Genomic DNA, 19,251 nt, shown 5'->3' on the forward strand with positions numbered 1-19,251 from the left:
CAATAGTTTGCATTGCCACTAACAATAGCACAACAACATATGGATGAGCAAACATTGAAGAAGCTTTGGTGCTTGCATGAGCACCACATCTCCTTCAAACAGCTGATCCATGGGGGAGCTGGGCCTGAAGATAAGCCATCAGTTTTAAAAGCCTGCCTAATCCCTTTCAAGGGGTTGTAAAACTTAAAAAAAAAAAAATCCTACCATTTGTTATTGTGATAAAGTAAAACATAAGCTATAGTAACTTGTTTAATATCTATACTAAAAGGGTACTTAAACTAAACTTTATTTTTTATTTTTATTTTTTTAATCAACTGATGCCAGAAAGTTAAAACAGATTTGTAAATTACTTCTACAAAAAAAAAATCTTAATCCTTCCAGTACCTTTTAGCTGCTGAATACTACAGAGGAAATTATTTTCTTTTTGGAGCACAGTGCTCTCTGCTGACTCACGAGCACAGTGCTCTCTGCTGACATCTCTGTCCATTTTAGGAACTGACCAGAGCAGCATATGTTTGCTATGGGGATTTTCTCCTACTCTGGACAGTTCTTAAAATGGACATAGATGGTGATTTTAATGACACTAAGTCACTGCAATGGGCCCTTACTTTGTTAGTTAATGGGAAAAAGTCATCATTAGAGCAGACTGCTGTGCAATGCAAAACAAGATTGTTGTATTCTCAGTTGTTGGGCAAAAGTTATATTGCACACATCACTTTATACACATGCACAAATGACCGGAAGCTCCTGGATAGTGCAAAAAAGGTTGAAACGCTCTTACACATTCTTACACTAGCTGGTCACTGGAGTACATTTGCGCAGGTGATGAAGTCAGTATGGAAACCAGTTCATCTGCTAACCACACCCCCTGGAAGCGCACAAGAAAAATGATGAAGTCAACACAGGCAACATAACAATAGTGCCAGTTGATGAATACCCCATGAGTTTTCTTTTTGGTGTTTTTTCAAGATAAATATTACGTTATAAAACAAAGAAGAAAAAAAACCAAAAAAAAAACTCTATTCTATTAATAAAAGCTGATTTCGACCTTTTTCTTTTGCCAGCAAGTGAAGAAAACAATGGCTTGTAGCCCTTTTCTTTAATTAGTCAGTGTGGAGAGAATTGGTTCTTATTAGCGGATGGAATATTCTGATTCTATTTCATAGTGTAATCCACAATACAATCCAGATTGTGAATTACCGATGACATAGAAAGTCTACAGTGAAAATGGTCATTAGCTGACCCAAGGCATGGAGCCAAGACATGATTTTAATAACCTATTACTTCTTTGCAGTCACTTTTCTTCATTACAGAATGACGAACAGTAACTCCCCCTCCTACAGCTACTCCTCGGGCTCGTGAAGCTCTCCGTTTCTATTTCTTTGGGCAGAGGACGCCTGGAGCACACAGAGAAAACTCGATTAGATCCTTAACAAATTCTTCCTATTGTATTAGCAATTTATCAAGTGGTAGAATAAGCAGCACAGTGAGTATATGATGCCATCTGCCCTACCGTATTAAGGCTTCTCTACCTGGTGCCATCATCTGCCTGTTAATAACACATTTGACTGAAATTATGATTAAGGGATTTACGATTTATGACACTAAATTGTAGAAAACACAATCAAACGGAAAATCAGCTTAGTGTGTATATTAGCTAGACGAGTAATGAGGAATAGCTAATAACATGATCTTGGCTTCTGAACTCTCCATTTTCATTAAGTCAAGTTGTAATATCTGAAACAAAATAGAAAAGATTGCAACATGGTAAATATTTTCTGCCGAGGAACAGGAAGGTATAAAGAAGTGGGATAAATACCACACACATTTCACAGTCCTGAGGAAATGTTAGCGTAATGTCAGAGACATCCCATTTGCTATAATACATGTATGGTTTGTCCTAGCTTTTCACAGGAAATGTGTTCAATCTTCACTAAGCTAGCATGACACAAGCATCACCATGTGAGTCTAGACACTATTAAAAGAACAGCAAAAAAAAAAAACACAGTCTCTGTGTGTAGGATTTAGCCAAGACAGCCTATAGTAGGGAAAGAATATTATAGAAATGTTACCCTGAGGAACAGGAAACCAAGGTATTACAGCTGATCTGATGACCATAAATATATGTTACAGGGGTTATTTCTAAGAACAGAATACATAACAAAACAAGCAAAATGAATGAATGTCAAAATAGGTTTTTTGACATATCGGAGTATGTAATCCTTGTGTCCATATTATTCATATCGACAGCCAAGCAGTGCCCAAGCAGAACAAACCAGGGGCTAGCCTGTAAACAGTGACTGCCAGAGAGCATGTCTCTAAACACTCAAATCGCTAGCCGTGCCAGTAAGTAGAAACCTAGATTTATTTTGTTGGCAACAATCAATTGTTCGTGTCACTTCCTCACCCAATGCTGATCCTGCCCAAGGAAATTTTCACCTTTTCCCAGAGATTTGTAGACATTCTGGTGTGGGGGAGGGGGAGCAAGTATGTCTTATACTGCATGTACACAGTAGATAGAGATTTTTCTGTATCAAGTGTTGCTGATAATATCCATGTTAGATTGTGAGACCCACTGGTAACAGGTACTTAAACAGGTTCTCTTCTCCATTTTGGACAATCTGTACTGCTGCCTGTTAGGACTATAAAATATAGTACTTCGTATTTACAGTACCTCACTCAGGACTGTCCTTGTCTCTCTGTTTACTTACCCTGATGGTGTGGTCTCCCTGCTCTCCTGATGATGTTCTGAACATACTACCGTCAATCACAGAGTCTTCAGTGGGTTTAGAAAGTCATCAACAGGGGGCATGGCTTAGTGCAGCATGTGAGCAGTCACAGCATCCCAGAGCTCCGCAACTGATCCTGCATTTATCCTGGGCATCTGCCGATTTCCCCAGCCCTAGACCCCGATTTGTGCTGCCGTACCTCTCCTGGAGCTGTGGGGTGCGAGATGACCGGTTGGAATAACCAGAATAAAGCAAGCAAGGAGCAGGGAGGTGGCGGGTCCGGGACGCATGGTGAGCACGTGCCATCTTGTGCAAAGATCGCTGGCATGGCTGAGCGGCTCCAATGCTTCATCCTGGTCACGGAGCCCCCTGAGCTGGATTGGGCTGCTGTTTATGACTGGAGCGATGTCAGCTGTGCAGGGGCGGAGTGGCTGGCGGCGGAAGAGGCTCCCTCCACGGCCTCAGGGCCCTTCGACATGCTCAGCCGGTCAGTGAATACAGCGCAACCTGGACTTAACTCTGCAGACGCTGGCGTGCCTGCTACAGGCTCTCCCACTATATCTCCCTCGCAGCATGTGCCTGAGACTGTGTCACCGGCTCCCCTCTCCTATGCTGGGGTAGTTTCAGTACTGCCGGGCCGTGCTTCCTCTGGCCTTAACCTTTCCTCAGCTACTGTGGGGCCTCATTCACATTGGGACATTGCAATTCACCCTGCTACCCCTGAACCTACACTAAAAGATGTGATGTTGGCTATTTCTAAAGGGAATGCTGATATGAAGCTTCTCAGGCATGCATGAGGACATTAACCTGTCATGCCATGATATGCAGAAGTGTCTGAGCGGCTGGGACGGTGGAGGAAAGAGTTGGGGATTTGGAGGATCACGCCCCCCCAAGTGTGATATGCACCATGTGATTACTTATCTAGATTAGTATTAGATGATATGTAAAATCGCCTGCACGATGTGCACCGCCTGCAATCATGTGCACCTTGTTGGCGTGCCGGAGTAGGTGGAGGTCCACATTCCTAGAGAGTACTTTGAGAACTGGCTCCTTACCACATTTGGAAGAGAGACTCTGACTCAGGACATGGAGCAACTTACCATTAATGGCAGTCGTATTTCTGTGATTCCGGACTTTTCTGCTGAGGTCCAAAAGAAGAGAGCTAAATATATGGATGTCAAGAGACGTTTACGTGCACTCATCGTGATCTAGTCCATGCTTTGGCCCTGGGCACTACTCACAGACTGGCTGGACGCTCATGAAGCGCAAATTCGGTGAGCTCGACAATAATGCCTTATGACTTGTTCTGCTGAGGATGTCTCGGTGTGGCTGGCACAATCTGCTGCAGGATGCTCTCCTGAATGTGCTCCTCTCCCATTGTGCTGGGGGGAGCATGGCCTTTTTTTCCATTTTCTCATTTTAGTTTTCAATGTTTAGTGAAGGAATCGTTATATCCCTGTATGCTTTTGGGGGACTCATCTCCTATTTTCATTATCCCCTGGGGTGTTGTTCTATGGTTTTTATTGCATTATGCCAGATCCCTATGTTATGTTTTTCTTCTCCCGGGACTGTACTTGCACTATTGATGGGAAGAATGTTTATTTGTATGCTACATGGTTTTTGTTACTGGGCTATTTCTTTGCCCCTCGTGTTGTGAGTAGCGACATCTGTGTCTATGTTGTTTGTTTGGGGTTTATGTCTTGTGTTTTGTCCTTCCTCCAGGTTGGGCTATCATTCTTTTGTCCGTGTTGCTGCTGTGACCCGTTCTGACTGGTCATTTGCCTATGTGTCGCTCTTATCCCTATTTCACTTATTTTACTGTCCTCTCCAATGGCTACTGATTTACACGTAGTGGCATGGAATGTGCGGCGCCTTAATGATCCCACTAAACTGTTCACCATTCTGCAGGTGCTCAAGCCTCATCAATGCGCTGTCTTGTGTCTCTCTGAGATGCATCTGACAGATGATACAAAACAAGTTCTTAATAAACCATGGTTTGGCCATACTTTCCATGACACTTATTCGTCTCATGCTAGAGGTGCAAGTTTATCCTTAGGAGTAATCTCTTTAAGTGTTTCTCTAGTTTGTTTGACCCTGATGGTCGCTTTGTGTACCTTCATGGCGAATTTCATCGTGTGCCTTGTATATTGGCTGCAATATATATCCTTCCTCCATTTTCCAGTGATGTGTTGCGCAGGGTGGTGTCCTTTATCTCTTCTCTGCCGGATGTGCCCCTTCTTTTAGTAGGGGACTTCAATAATCTCTTGAATCCAAATTAAATTTGAAGGTAGAGGGGACCCTGTGGGGTCTTCTGTTACTGGTTTGACTAGATTTGTGGAGGAAGCTGGGTGGGTTGATTTATGGAGGAGGCGTAATCCTACAGGTGTGCAATATTCCTGGTACTCTGTCACGTATTGATTTTGTGCTATGTAATGAGTTGATCTTCCCATGGGTAGCATTGGTGGAATATCTTCCCCCTCATTTATCGGATCATTCTCCTATTCATGTACATCTTAGCTTATGTTCTTGTCCTAGAGCTAGGGGATCCTTGTGGTGCCTTAATCCGTTCTGGCATCAGGTACCCACAATAGGCAATACCCTGGTAGCGGATATCAAATCTTTTCTGGCGATTAATCGTGGCTCGGCTTCGCTGGGCGTAGTATGGGACTCTCTGAAGGCTTTTGTCCAGGATATGTTTATTAGAGACATTAACACATGTAAATCAAAGAATTGAATGATACAGGAGTCGTTGGAACTATATGTGCTTTATGCAGAGCGGGAGTTCCTTGGGAACCTGTGTGATGCTGTCCAGGTTCGCTGGCAGTCTTTGTGTTCTCTATTGGATGCACATCTACTGCAAATGGCGGATAATAAAAGTTTCTTCCAGCAACAGCGATATTTTGAAAGTGGGGAAAGAACTGGTCGTTTATTGGCTCGTACTATTCGGGCGCAGCAGGGCTCCACAGCCCTCTCCTGTCTCTGCAATAGCGCTGGTACAAGAGGATACTGAAATTCTCAATATATTGGTTTCCTTCTATGAGGAGACATATTCTTCCAAATTGTTATGTGATGACGCTGCTGTGGATCAATTTGTGTCCTCCATCCCAGTCATAGCCCTGTCGCACACCCAGAGGGACTTTTTGGATGTGCCTATTACTTTGCGGGAGTTGGAGGAGGCCCTGGAATCTTTGCCAAATGAAAAGCCACCAGTTGTGGATGGGCTACCCAATGAATATCTTGAACGGTATAGTGAGGGGTTGCTTCCTCAGTTGCTAGAAGTCCTGCGGGCTGCTAAAATTGAGGAGGGTTTACCTACTTCTATGTCAGAGGCTATCATAGTGCTATTGCTGAAGCCTGGAAACAAACCGCTTTTGGTGGGCTCCTACTGACCAATTTCATTGTTCTGTTCAGATATCAAATTGTCGGCTAACGTACTTGCAAACCAATTGCTGGGGGTGATTTCTACTCTGGTGCATGGCGATCGGACTGGTTTTATGCCTGGCAAGTCCACGGCTGATAATCTCAGGTGGCTCTTTCTGAATCTTCAGTTGGTGCCAAAAGGGGCAGCTGGTAGGGCGGTGCTTTCACTCAACGCTGCCAAGGCCTTTTGCAGTGTCGAGTTGTGCTTTCTGTGGAGTGTAATGCGTCATATGGGCTTCAGTCCTCAGTTCCTGACATAGGTTCAGTTGTTATATGCTGCCCCGCAGGCTAGGATTAGAGCTAATGGTCTGCTCTCTCACTCTTTTCCTTTGGGTCGAAGCACGTGCCTTGGGTGTCACTTATCCCCCTTCCTCTTTGCAATAGCCATAGAACCCCTGGCTGTGTTGGTTAGATCATCAGCGGAGTTTAGAGGATTCCAATATGGTGCTCTTGATGAACGCATAACTCTATATGCTGATGATATGCTTCTTTTCTTGGGTGATGTTGCTCATTCTCTTCCTCCGCTGATACATTTGATTGATCAGTTTGGTGGATTTTCGGGCCTGGCCAATAATTCAGATAATGCCACTATCCTTCCTTTGGATCCCTTGCCACCGATCCCAGAGATTGCTGGGGTGGGCATCCCAATAGTCACTCAATTAAAATACCTGGGCATCATGGTTATGGCCTCTCCCTCTAGTTACATTGCTCTTAATCTAGTGCCGTAAGCTTCCACTTTCTATTGCGGGCAGGTCCAATCTAGTCAAGATGGTACTGACGCCACAGTTTTTGTATGTATTGCATAACTCCCCAATTTGGATCCCTAAAGTATTTTCTTAGAATTCAGTCCCTTTATCGGGAACTTATATGCAATGGTAAGTCTGCATGGATACGTCTTGAGACGTTGTAACGTGGTAAGGAGGAGGAGGGCCTCTCGATTACTAATCCGTGGTTATATTTTCTAGCCGCACAGATTCAACAGTTGAAGGGGTGGGCCATATACGCTACTATGGGGCGGACAGGTCAGTTAGTGTCCCAGCGTTCTTGGGGGGGGGGGGGGGGAGTGACACCTGTCTACTTGCTAGAAATTGCTGCTCAAACGAGACCTCCGGATATGGTGCCTACGTTTACTCTCATACACAAGGTGTGGGCGAAATTTAGATCCCTTCTACCTCAGTATACTACTTATGTTACATACTTTCCCCTTTGGAATAATCCTAATCTGCCTGATCTTTGCGCTCCCCCTGATTCCTCTCTTTGGTCCTCCTGGGGGGTTCTGTATCTGTCCCAATTATATGCGGGGGAGTTTGCTCTGCCCCGGTTGTTTTTCTATAGATAATTGCAGCTACGACATGCCCTGAACACCCAGTTTAGAATGTTTCTATTGGCCCTTCGACTGCGGTGGATAGATTACTTACACATGATTCTACTAAGGGGGTGATCTCTGTGTTGTATATTGAATTGCTTTCCTCTTATAATAGAGCCTACCACCTGTCTATTAAAGAGAAGTGGGAATTATATATTGGTCCTATCACGGATGAGCAGTGGGCTCAGGTGGTGTCAGGTGGTGTCTATGACTCCACGGCTGGCAGTGTCAGAGGCTCATCATCTCTCCCAGTTGTTCTTATTACATAGAGTATACCGGACCCCAGCCTTTTTCGTTAGAATTGGAGTTTGGCCGGGCTCCTGTTGTCTCTACCTGATACCCATCTCTGTTGCATGTGATGTGGGACTGTACACATCTTAATCAATTCTGGAAGGAGGTGTTACATTTGAGTCTATGGTATCCTTCTTTCTCCTTTTGCATTGCTTTGTGTGTTGGGCTGCGTGGAGGGTCCGGATGAGGATAGAGAGGTATATCTGGGTATTTGTTGGATTCTCTATCAGGCTCGTAAATTGATTGCTCAACATTGGCTGAGAGCCTCTCCTCCCACACTCTCTGAATTGATAGCTAAATTGAATCATGTTATTCGCTTGGAGAAAGTTACACGGAAGGCTATGGGGAAGTTTGAATCCATCTGGGGCCCCTGGGTTGGCTTCCACTTATTTACAACATGCTCCAAAGGAGGCTTATTTCCCTAGATGATCTGGTCGGTTGGCTGGTGTTTCTCTTCCTGGGTCTGTCCCTGTGTTTTTTGTATTTTTTTCTGTCCCCACCCCTTTCTTACTCCTAACATGTTTTCTACGGCTCATCCTTTTACTACTTGGCAACGCCTTCATATGATAGGTCACAGTGCTATAGTTTTGGTATATTCTCTGGGCCTAGGTGGAAGTAGTGTTTGTGAGGGTGGGTGGTGGGACAGGGGATTGTTTTGGTTTGTCACTGTGTTTTTTCTGTTTTGTTAGCAAAAAACTTTAATAAAACTTTTTGATTTAAAAAAGAAAGAAAGTCATCAACAGAGGAGGGATAGATTATCATCAGGGGAAGTAAACACTGGGACTAGGAAGGACCAGATCACAGGGCTGGATAAGGTGAAGTAAGTACAGAGCAATTTATTATTTTACAGCCCTAACAGGCAGCAATTTGTCTTTAAATGAAATCAGAATACCTCTCCCCTTCCTTGCACCAAATCAACTAATATTTATGCCTGCTAGTGTAGAGTTGGCATACATTTCTGAGAATGCCACACAGGCAGAATCATATGCACCAGGTTTATTAAAGAGGTACTCCGGTGGAATTTTTTTTTTTTTTTAATCAACTGGTGTCAGAAAGTTAAACAGATTTGTAAATTACTTTTATTAAAAAATCTTAATCCTTCCAGTACTTAGTAGCTGCTGAATACTACAGAGGAAATTATTTCCTTTTTGTAACACAGAGCTCTCTGCTGAATCACAAGCACAGTTCTCTCTGCTGACATCTCTGTCCATTTTAAGAACTGTCCAGAGTAGGAGAAAATCCCCATAGCAAACATAAGCTGCTCTGCACAGTTCCTAAAATGGACAGAAATGTCAGCAGAAAGCACCGTGCTTGTGATGTCAGCAGAGAGCTCTGTGTTCCAAAAAGAAAATAATTTTCTCTGTAGTATTCAGCAGCTGATAAGTACTGTAAGGATTAAGATTTTTTAATAGAAGTAATTTACAAATCTGTTTAACTTTCTGGCACCAGTTGATTAAGAAAAAACAATTTCCACCGGAGTACCCCTTTAAGACATGCACATCTCAAAAAATCCAGCATGGGTGAGGGAGACCGCACTTTACTTAAGAACAGCATATAGATATGCTAGTCTTGGTAAATTCCTCCTTTGTGTGAACTCAAGATACAGTTCCATAAATTTATTTTGCCAACACTATGCTAATTCTGTTAGGGTCTTGTATAAAGTTTATTCAGATTTATGGTAAAACCATGTTCATGCAAATATAAGCCGACATGTCTTTGCTTAAGGCTTATACTAATGCACCCTTTTATCTTGCTGGGTAGTATTAGGGTTTCACATGTGAGGCCTGCTACAAATGAACCAACCAGGGTGGGGCTTGTAGCTTGTATCCTCCCTCCAATTGTATGTGTGCCTAGTCCACACTGGAGGTAACTGAGGAGCAAACTGCAAGTCGGACCTGTGGCTGCTGTAATTTGGTTCCTGGTTTTATTTATCTGGCCAGGAATGTTAGTTGATAGGTCCCGCACCATTTGAGAAACCTTCATATAAGGATACCTTCATATAAGGATATATAAGGATATACTGGCTAATGTCTCAATTTTACATCAGTTTTGAGGGTTAGCTAATGTCATTGTTTACATTAACCACAACAGTGAAACCACAGTGTGATCCATAGGTGCAGGTCCTCCTCTCCAATGAAGGTGCACAACTGCACTTTGTATCACCTTAGATCACATCAATGTAATTGTCAGATTTATGGTACTGTGCATTCTGTGGAGTATAATCTTTTGTCTCCTATCTTGTGGTTCTGGTGTTTTGTTGTGTAACAACACTGAGATCAATGAGGCCCGCAGTACACTACATTATGGTTCTGCAGAAGCACAAAGTGAGCAAATTCTCTAAACACTCTGAACAACACATACATGTAAATAATTTAACTGAAGCTGTAAACAATCCCCTTACTGATACACAGGGTAAAAGGAAACAAACAAATACTTCTTGTTTCTGTAAGGTAAGAAAGTAAAGAATTAATCTGTTTAATAAAATTTATATAGTATAATTTTGTTACGGCATTATCCTCTATGGCAGGGGTTCCCTAAACCGCTGTCCCTGCTTTCATGTTTTTAAGACACCGATACAAATGAACAGCTGAGCGCCGCCGGAGCAAGGAAACTCTGTGCTCCCTGCCTGGTCAGCAATTCGCTAACCTCCTTCCCTGCAGGGGGGCTTCCCTCTGGCCAGTCTCGTGGCCCCAAGTGTAGGGAGTCAGGGCAGGGACACTGCTGCTTTAAGAGCAGCAGATGTCCGTGCGCCGGCACGCCCGCGATGTCACGGACGTCCCTGCCTGGCAGCTCCGTTCCAAGGAGCGTCTCTCTCTTCTACATCCTGCCGACCCTCCTCCACAAGGTGAGAGAGAAAGGGAAGGGAGGCAAAAATTGTGAAGGAGCATGACTTAAGGTGGGCGTGCGGAGGAGAAGGGGGCGGGGGGGCAGGAAAGTTTGAAGGAGCTTGACTAAAGGAGGGTCCAGAGGAGAAAAGGGCTGAGGGGGCAGAAAAGTGTGGAGGAAAACTGGGGTGCAGAGGAGTCTGGGGGGACTTGGGGGTCTGAAGGAGTAGGGGAAAGATGGGTCTGAAAGAGTACTAAGGGGTCTGGGGGCACTCAGGTCTCGTTCACACGGGGGACATTCGGTCGGCAGAAATCTGCTTGCAGCAGAATCCCATTGTTTTCCATGGGATTATGCTGCTCTGTGCATAGTGCAGGATCGCCGCAGTGGAATGGACGTCTGCCCAAAGAATGAACATTCATTGTTCATTCTTTGGGCTGATTTTTACCAGACTGCATTGCCATCAATTTTGATGGCGCACTTTGGCGGCATCTGCTATAAGCAGACATTCAGCTGGCTGAATGTCTGCAGTGTGGACGAGCCCTTAGGGGTCTGAAGGAGAGCAGTACAGGGGTGAGATTCTGCCAAACAGAAGAAAGTGTGTGGCAGGTTTATATTCTGTGCATACAGTATACAGCAGGGTTATAAAGATTATTGTCTTTATACAGAGGATGAGGAACCGGTGATGTTCGGGCATCAAACTCTACAGAGAGAAGATGTATATGGAAGAAGTCCTGGTGTTTGGACCAAATTAAGAAGAAAAGAAAATGAATAGAGAAGACGTCTCCTGTGAGTCATTATACCATTGAGTATTCTTCCCGACTATCCTATCAGAGCTGTAGTCACTTGTAATTTCTGCAGTGATGAGGAGTGAAACTGTCCCCCAATCTTTGGAGAGCCAACTGTTATAAAACTACAACTCCCATAATTCCTGGAGATCTGCAGACATGATGGGAGTTGTAACTTTGCAAGAACTAAAGAGACGCTTCAACCAAGGGGATTTCAGACTATGCAGTCCATTTTATTTTGGTGAATATCTGACTGCTGGGACCCGCACCGAAAAAAATGGGCTACCTAGTCTAATATGCCCGGGCCTATTTTTGGTCCCAGTCTGGCCCTGGCCTGCATCATCTGCTCTAAATAGAAGAGGCCAGAACAGTGGAGCAGCACGGGACAGACAAAGGCACAGTTCATATAGGGGGGCAGACAGAGGCACAGTTTATATAGGGGGGAGCAGACAGAGGCACAGTTTATATAGGGGGGGCAGACAGAGGCACAGTTCATATAGGGGGGCAGACAGAGGCACAGTTCATATAGGGGGGGCAGACAGAGGCACAGTTCATATAGGGGGGGCAGACAGAGGCACAGTTCATATAGGGGGGCAGACAGAGGCACAGTTCATATAGGGGGGGCAGACAGAGGCACAGTTCATATAGGGGGGGCAGACAGAGGCACAGTTCATATAGGGGGGGCAGACAGAGGCACAGTTCATATAGGGGGGGCAGACAGAGGCACAGTTCATATAGGGGGGGCAGACAGAGGCACAGTTCATACAGGGGGGCAGACAGAGGCACAGTTCATACAGGGGGGCAGACAGAGGCACAGTTCATACAGGGGGGCAGACAGAGGCACAGTTCATACGGGGGGGCAGACAGAGGCACAGTTCATACAGGGGGGCAGACAGAGGCACAGTTCATACAGGGGGGCAGACAGAGGCACAGTTCATACAGGGGGGCAGACAGAGGCACAGTTCATACAGGGGGGCAGACAGAGGCACAGTTCATACAGGGGGGCAGACAGAGGCCCAGTTCATATAGGGGGGCAGACAGAGGCCCAGTTCATATAGGGGGGCAGACAGAGGCCCAGTTCATATAGGGGGGCAGACAGAGGCCCAGTTCATATAGGGGGGCAGACAGAGGCCCAGTTCATATAGGGGGGCAGACAGAGGCCCAGTTCATATAGGGGGCAGACAGAGGCACAGTTCATATAGGGGGCAGACAGAGGCACAGTTCATATAGGGGGGCAAACAGAGGCACAATTCATATAGGGGGGCAGACAGAGGCACAGTTCATATAAGGGGCAGACAGAAGCACAGTTCATATAGGGGGAGACAGAGGCATAGTTCATATAGGGGCAAACAGAGGCACAGTTCATATAGGAGTCAGAGAGTGTTACAGTTCATATAGGGGGCAGACCGAGGGACAGTTTATATAGGGGGCAGACAGAGCCACAGGTCATATAGGGGGGAAGACAGAGGCAGAGGCACAGTTCATATGGGGGGGGGGGGGCAGACAGAGGCACAGTTCATATGGGGGGAGCAGACAGAAAGTTCATATGGGGGGGCAGACAGAGGCACAGATCATACAGGGGGCAGAAAGAGGCACAGATCATATGGGGGGCTGACAAAAGGGGCACATTTCACATGGGAGGGCAGACATAGTCTGCATGATTCACTGAGGGGGCACAGACATTTATTGTTTTAAGGGACACAGAGGTATAATTTGGTTCAGGGCACGGTGGGCATAAAATATTTGAGGGCCCAGCATGTGCCAGCATTATACTCAGGGGCACGATATGTGGCAGCATTAGACTCAGGGGCACGGTGTGTGGCAGCATTATACTCATGGTCACAGTGTGTGGCAGTTATATATTCAGGGGCACAGTGTGTGGCAGTTGGGGAATGATTATGACTTATTAGAGTATTAATAATGTTCTACAACAGGCAGAGCCTATTTCTTGCATGCCACTCCGGCGCCTAGGTGTGAACCAAGTCTTAGTGTTTTGTTTGGACCTTTACCAGATTGCAGACCTGGATAAGCGGACCCCTACTAAAAGTAGTTGAGTACCCCTGCTCTATGGCATAGGGATCAGCTGTAACAGAACCACCAATATCAATGCCACTAGATTACTAGAGCTACATTCCCTAAGGGTGTTTTTACATGAAGAGGGACGGAATTATTAATACTGTCCAATAACTAGAAAGTGTAAACATAGAAGACATACTAAAAATGCCCCCTATTTATCACAGTTCCTTATGCTGTTTGATAAATGATGCACATCTTTAGACCACCTATTACTTCGCTTACTTTATGCCAACATTTTGGCCCCTGCAAGCCATACACTTTTTCTCACTATGCCATTTTCCTCACAAGTCACACTTGTCGAGCCAAGTGCAAAAGTATCTAAAAAGTATCTTACAAAATGTGGTGTAAGTCATGTAGGCCAGAGGCTTTGCACATTTGGAATACTAATTCTGCCCAGTGGTTTAATGAAAAAGCTATTTCTATAGTTTTTTTATTTATTTTTTTTATTTATTTTTTTAACAAAAATGCATTTTTGTGGCATTTTCCAGATCCATGATGTTTTGTTTGATTTTTTTTAAATAAACATGTTTTAGACATGCCATGTTTTCATGCAGATGGTTTTTATGGGCTTCTCTTTTGGACTTAAAAAACCAAGAAAAGCATGTTACAAATATATTAGAGTGAAAAAAAAAACACCACCACCACTATGCTTCATTAATAATAATGCAAAAAAAATATAAAAAAATTATGTAGTTTTTACAAGCAAAATTATAAAGTGTAAAACGTTTGTAAAGGAGACTTTAAATAAAATTAGTGTACAGTATAGGAACATGTTAGAAAAAAGTCAAGGTTAATGAATTTGCTCCATTGTTAGCTGAAGGACAAAACCCATAGTTTGTGCCTAAATATATTGCCATGGTAACCTAACCATGAAATATAGAAGATCCATCCCTTCATTGTTAAGATACATTACCAGCAGTCCTAATGCTAAACATGTTGTAGAGGCCAAGGACAGCATGAGTCTGCATACATAATGGGGGGACCACCTGCCCATAGCAATACTACTTTGCTCTAGGCATACATACCAAAAAAGGGGGCCCCATTGCAAAGTAGTATTGCTTGTAAAATATTTTATACTGCATTTGTGCCCTTCAGAAAACTGGACACAGATTTTTTATTTTTTTGCAAAAAGTATGGTGTATGGCTTGGGGATCAGGCAACCTTTTTGTTTGTAGTCTGTTACCACAGAAACAAAAGGGGAGATTTATCAAAGGATTTAGACTGTTTTTTCCTGTCTAAATTTGTCGCACAGAAAGTCGCAGTCTAAATATGTGCGACTTTTCTGCGACTTTTGCTGTAGAGGATTTTTAGAACATGATGCATGCAAGTCTATTTTAGACGGAAATGCATTGGAAAATGCATTGGTGCTGAATTTATCAAGTGCGACAAGTCGCATCTGCCCAAAATACGCTGAAATGTCAGACCATGTTGGAGCAGGTCTCAATGCAGTTTAAGCTGTAGACCCTGAAGTCTGAGCACAGAATTTATCAAGGGCTGTGAGACCTTTGATAAATTAGGAGCACAATAGACAGGAGACTACCACATACGCTGGTCTATAAGCATACCCAGAATAGACTAGATTAGTAAATGTCCCCCAAAGAGTTTTACATGAAAGCTATAGTCACAAAATAAAAGGAGATTTATCATTAAGACTGAAAACTTAATTTATTTTTCATTTAAATGCACAGGACCTTTCCTCTAAAGTGACACTATGAAGATATCTTTAGCCGTGTCTCCCACCAAATGTTGCAGTTGGCAGCTGTATATATCAGAACGGATGGTCCAGTTAATTAGTCAATTGTATGATTGTCAAATCCACTCCTGACTATGCTTTGCCTGCTTAGTTTCTTTTCAATCACCTCGAAATCAAGTTATTTTGCCTAGAAAATAGTTAACGTATAGTAAACAAAGGGGTTTTGTGTTTATAAACATATTGCTTCTTTCTTTCAATAACATTTGCTACATTGCTACTTTCTTCCACACAGGTTGTATGTGGTAATGTAGCTTAGGCTAGGATTACATTGCCATTCGCATCCGACCCGTTAAGGGTCAGATCTTCTTTTTTTTTTTTTCAGATCGGACTTTAAAACAGGTTGGATGCAAACAGCTACTATCAAGTCCCGGGTCACTTGCATGGGGTCCGTCAGTGATCCGGGAAATTTACAGTTTTACAGAGTTTTTCTCTGCTAAACTCCCATCCTTCTGGCTGGATTGCCGACAGAAATCCAAAAAGCGGAATCCTACAGCAATGTGAACGAGGCCTTAGCCCCATTCACTTGATTTGCACCTTAGCTGCAATACCAGTCATGGACATGTGGCAGCCGTGGTTTCAATTCTTTTAGAACCCCTCTAAAGAGGAATTCAGAGTTATATTAACTTTTATCCACAGGGATGGGGCCTCGAGGGTCTCCAGAATGGGCCCGACTCAAGAATGCGACACCGCTCCATTCATTGTCAAAGAAAGACGAGCGCTGTACTCATCTCCCTTCAGCAGCACCATAGACAATGAATGAAGTGGCAGCGTGCCTACACAGGTCACTGTTCCATTCAAAAGAAAGGAGTCAGGTCCCCATTCTGGAAATTGTAGGGGGTCCCAGCAAAATAAGACACTTATCCCCTTATCCTGTGGATAGGGGATAAGTTAAAGGGGTTATCCAGCTTTAGAAAAACATTATTGATTTATTAAAAAACCAGCATCACCCCTGTCCTCATGTTGTGGTGACACTGCAGCTCTATTGCATTAAGGTGAATGAAGCCAAGTTGTAATGCTACAAATAACCTGAGGATAGGCATGGTGCTGTTTTTGCAAGAAATCTGCTATGTTTTTCCAATACTGAAAAACCTCTTTCATTTAACCTCGGAATACCCCTTACATGCGAGCTCATTGCTAATACAGTTAGCTGGGTTGATAATATCAGCCTTCTCCCAATACAAGTCTGTGTGTCTATGTTTGTATTAACAAAATGAAGCAGAAAGCTAAATTATTACATGTTATGCTTGAAAAATGTTCAATTTCATCAAATAATGTTTCTCCTAAATATTACACCCATTATTATACAGTATAGGCACAACGGTCCGCAATGAACATAACTTCATTCCATATTTGGAGCTGCAAGCCAATGACTCCATGACCCATAAGGGGTCCATTCACAAAGAAGGCCATGGATAACTCCCGAACAGCCTACAATACCAACATGCAAACAAATAAAGGGCATTCAACATTTCTCAAGCCAATGCTCTGTTGCTGGGAACTAAACAATAGCACATGAAGAATTTGACGCCTGTTAATATATATATATATATATATATATATATATATATATATATATATAATTATGCTGACAGGACTGGCTTCTGTATTATACCTGTGTGAATATGCCCTGTATAGATTCCTAACAACAGCATGCCATCCATTCTTACTACTGACTGGCACTGGCCATGAACAATATTCACAATATCCCTATTTTATAAGCACAATGTAATACAACACAGAGGGAGTTTCTATCTTCTTACAACCGGCAGTTAAATAAGACAAAAGGTGTGAATATTCCCTTTGTTGGCTCCAGTATGATGGGAGGAGAATTCTCTCCAACAATGGTTTTAGTAAAGCTCAATCTTAAAAAAAAAAAAAAAAAAAAAATGCATACCATGGTGGGGTGGCTTAAATATCTTTAAGAGCATACAATAAAATCTCAAGCCACACTGCATAGGCAGGAGAAGTCTCTATGTGCCCACATCATTCTCACTGTATCCTCTTGAATATCATTGGTAGCAGAGACCTGGCAGGAACTGTTGGGCATGTGTGATGATTAATTACTAATGTTCCCTGGTAGATCAACAGCAAGCTGGTGTAGAATGACAGCATAGGGAATGGGCTCCAGGAGCCACACATCCAGCATGTGCCTATGAGCTGATGCAGGCACTAACATAGCATCACATGCTTTTGTAAGGAACAGCTAGGACATATAGTGGTCCACATCCCCTTGGAGGATGCATGGCAGTGCTACAACACTACAGGCTTCTCACAACAATACACAGCAACACACACTACAGCTACCTACACACGTGCAAGAAGAGGCTTCTCACAACAATACACAGCAACACACACTACAGCTCCCTACACACATGTGCAAGAAGAGGCTTCTCACAACAATACACAGCAACACACACTACAGCTACCTACACACATGTGCAAGAAGAGGCTTCTCACAACAATACAGCTACCTACACACATGTTTAAGAAGAGGCTTCTCACAACAATACACAGCAACACACACTACAGCTCCCTACACACATGTGCAAGAAGGGGCTTCTCACAACAATACACAGCAACACACACTACAGCTCCCTACACACATGTGCAAGAAGAGGCTTCTCACAACAATACACAGCAACACACACCCACCACTTCCCAAAAACCATTTCACTGCTGGACACATCTTCTCTATACCTTGCATTACCTTGTCTATAGGCACAATTTCTACAAAAGCCCCAGGAACACATACATCCCCACAATAAGCAGCCCTGCATGAAACAGCAGTAAGAAAGAAAAGATACCTGACAGATGCCATTCCAGGTGCTGGTAATTCCAGGTTGGTCAAGTGCAAACCCCCTTTTTTTTTTAGCAGGTTACTATGGAACTGCTCTTCCAAATGGGAAAGGCTGAGCCCTGCATCCCATTCACCTGGTGACATGCACAGTGATGGAGCAGGAAGGGGATCACAGCCTGTCAGCCAGTACTTCTCTCTCCTTATGCCTTCCCCTGGCCCTGGGGACACAGCTTGCAGATCAGCTTCTCAGTGTGCCAGAGCCTGGAAGCAGGATGCCATCCTCACACGAGCCTGGGCAGAGAGCTCTGCAGCAAGTGGCGCTGTTCCTTGATTTCCAGGCACAAAAGCAACAGCCACGCAGGCTCTGCACACAGCACTACAGGCTCATCTCATGATGCACACAGCCTGGCCAGCAGAGGGGAGCACTCAGGCTGCTGCAAGAATCAATACCTTTAACTCCTTCTGTGCTGCTGAGGATTTCCTGTATTCACTATCTCAGCACCCCCCCCAAGTGATGTTACTGTAGAATAAGACACTAGGATGATGATGGACAACAACAGCTGGAACCAGGAGTGTGACCAGGGCAGCTGATCATTATTAGCCTCCCTCTCTACAGCTTGGAGGGCATCCAGTAACACAGAGGTTAATACAAGCAGGTGGAACACTAATCCTGCCTTCTATGGGAAATAAAAATCAACATTTATTGGGGGTGACCAAAGGAATGGTCTAAGATTGCTGAACCCACTAACACGCCCAAAAAAATAAATAAATAACTAAATAAAATTAAAAAAAGAACACATCAAGAGAAATTCCCATCCCCATAGATCAGTGTTTCCCAACCAGGGTGCCTCCAGTTGTTGCAAACCTACAACTCCCAGCATGCCCGGACAGCCGAAGGCTGTCCGGGCATGCTGGGAGTTGTAGTTTTGCAACAGCTGGAGGCACCCTGGATGGGAAACACTGCCATAGATTCTCCTAGACATTCTGTGTAGGAGTATGTACAGTAGAATAAGGCTAGGTTCAGACTACGGAATTTCCGCCTACAATTTCGCTTTGAAATTGCAGGCAGAAATTCCGCTTGCTAAACTGTATAGTGTAGTGAATGGGTTTCCGTTCACATATTCACACTTCGGAATTTGTGAAGCGGAATTTGTGAACGGAAAATCCGCTTGGAAATTTCCACCCGAAGAATGGTATTGCTCATTCTT

The 19,251-nt window shown here is 43.9% G+C and overlaps 1 protein-coding gene across 1 annotated transcript in view; it reads right to left on the reverse strand.

Annotated features, from left to right (window-relative positions):
• NAV3 (neuron navigator 3) overlaps window positions 1–18,364 on the reverse strand; it is a 642,886-nt gene extending 624,522 nt beyond the window's left edge. Inside the window, exon 1 of the mRNA XM_056574065.1 lies at window positions 18,051–18,364. The gene's annotated coding sequence lies outside the window, so the exon portion shown is untranslated. The remainder of the gene's footprint in view (window positions 1–18,050) is intronic.
• Window positions 18,365–19,251: the final 887 nt, after the last annotated feature.

This window comes from Hyla sarda, chromosome 4, assembly GCF_029499605.1.
Source record: "Hyla sarda isolate aHylSar1 chromosome 4, aHylSar1.hap1, whole genome shotgun sequence".
In the NCBI taxonomy this organism is placed as follows: domain Eukaryota; kingdom Metazoa; phylum Chordata; class Amphibia; order Anura; family Hylidae; genus Hyla; species Hyla sarda.